The sequence below is a fragment of the Chrysochloris asiatica genome, unplaced genomic scaffold, assembly GCF_000296735.1.
Source record: "Chrysochloris asiatica unplaced genomic scaffold, ChrAsi1.0 scaffold00171, whole genome shotgun sequence".
NCBI lineage: Eukaryota > Metazoa > Chordata > Mammalia > Afrosoricida > Chrysochloridae > Chrysochloris > Chrysochloris asiatica.
The window spans coordinates 3,337,099-3,338,938 of NW_006408689.1; positions in this window are offsets into that span (position 1 = coordinate 3,337,099).

Here is a 1,840-nt window from a genome sequence, read left to right on the forward strand (position 1 = left end):
TTTTGCTTTGGTTGTCACAGCAGTGCCTCTCTGCAGTGAAAGGAATTTGGCTACTTCAGCAGTGTGACCAAATGCACACATCCATGTCTGCAAAGCAGGTGTAAGCTGGCATTCTGCCCAAACCTGGCCAGACAGCTTCATAAATCCTGCCCTTACCACAGCCCCGAATTACTTTTCATGACACAAAGCCAAGCTGTGTTATTCACCTAATGCCCCGATTTACAGTTCCCAAGACAAAAGAACATACAGATAGAGTTTCAGGGCTCTGTTTGCTTTCACGTTTATCTAAAGGTTAGTTTCAGGTCAAGCTCAAGAAACCTGACAAATGGTGGTGAATAGACCTAAAAATAAATTAAATGCAAGTGGGAAACTTAAGTATTCCTTGTTCTTGTGCCAAAAGAAAACTCAACCCAATTTGCATTCTTTTAATATCTGAAACAAGCAGCTGTTCTCTCATTTGAGGCATACTGGGAAATAATTATGCTTCCCTTCAGCCCACGTGATATGTATGTGATACTTACACATAAGGCACACAGACACAAGTCTACACAGTCCCCATTTAATGGAAGTATTGAAAACCACATGGGGGGAAAAGCTCTTGTTTAGAGAGTGCTATGGTGGTCCAGGGAATCGTGGTGTGGCACTATAGGATAAGCACCAGATCACAAAGTCAATTTGAACCTCAAGGTTGTGGTTCAAACCCACCTTCTGCTCTTCAGGATTGCTGAGTCAGAATGGACTTGATGGCACTTAAAACAGAAACAACAACAACAGCAACATGGTGGTCCAGGAGTGCCACCCAAAGTTCTGTCAGGCCCAAAGTACTTCAAGTAAAAAATCCATCACTCTAAGAACAAGGAAATAGACTTAGAAAAGCTGGTACTTAGAAAGAAATACCTGGTCATATATCAGGCCCATAAGGGCAAAGGCCAACCAGTTAATCTGAAGAATGCTTCATGCAGTCAGTTTATGACTACAGAATAAGAAAATGCTCAATCTAATTATAAAAGACATTTCACCAAAGAGGACATTCAAACACCCACCAAACACATGAAAATATGCTCAACATCATTAGCCATCCGAGAAATGCAAATCAAAACCACAATGAGATACCATCCCACGCCCACTAGAATGGCTAAGACAAAACATCAATAAAAAGTCCACAAAATAGCAAATGTTTGGGGAAATTGCAACTGTTATTCATGGCTAAGAATGCAAAATATTACAACCATTGTGAGAAACTGTGGTAGTTCTTCAACAAGCTAAATATAGATCTGTTGTTAAAATTTCATTTATCAGTATATATCAAAAGATTTGAAAACAGAGACTCAGAGACATGTATGTAAATGTTCATAGCAGTACTATTCACAATAGCCCAAGATGGAAACATCTTAAATGCCAGTCAACAGATGAATGGATAAACAAAAAGTGGTATAATAGCCAAATGCAGAAAACAACTTAATTACTCATCAAGAGATAAATGCATAAACAAAATATGGTGCACACATACCATGAAATACTATTCATCCAGTAGAAGAACTGAAGTGTTGGTACCTACTACACTACAATATGGACGGAGCTGGAAGACATCGTCCTGAGTGAAGTAAGTCAGTTACCAAAGGATAAATGTTGTATGGCTTCACTTATATTGTTCTTGTTGTTGTCAGGTGCCATCGAGTCGGAACCGACTCATAGCGACCCCATGCACAGCAGAATGAAACAATGTCTAATCCTGGGCCAACCCCACCACCGCTGCCACACTTAGTCATCAATGATGCCACCTGGCTGATCCACCTTGTTGGGGGTCTTCCTCTTTTTCTCTGACCCTCCACCTTACCCA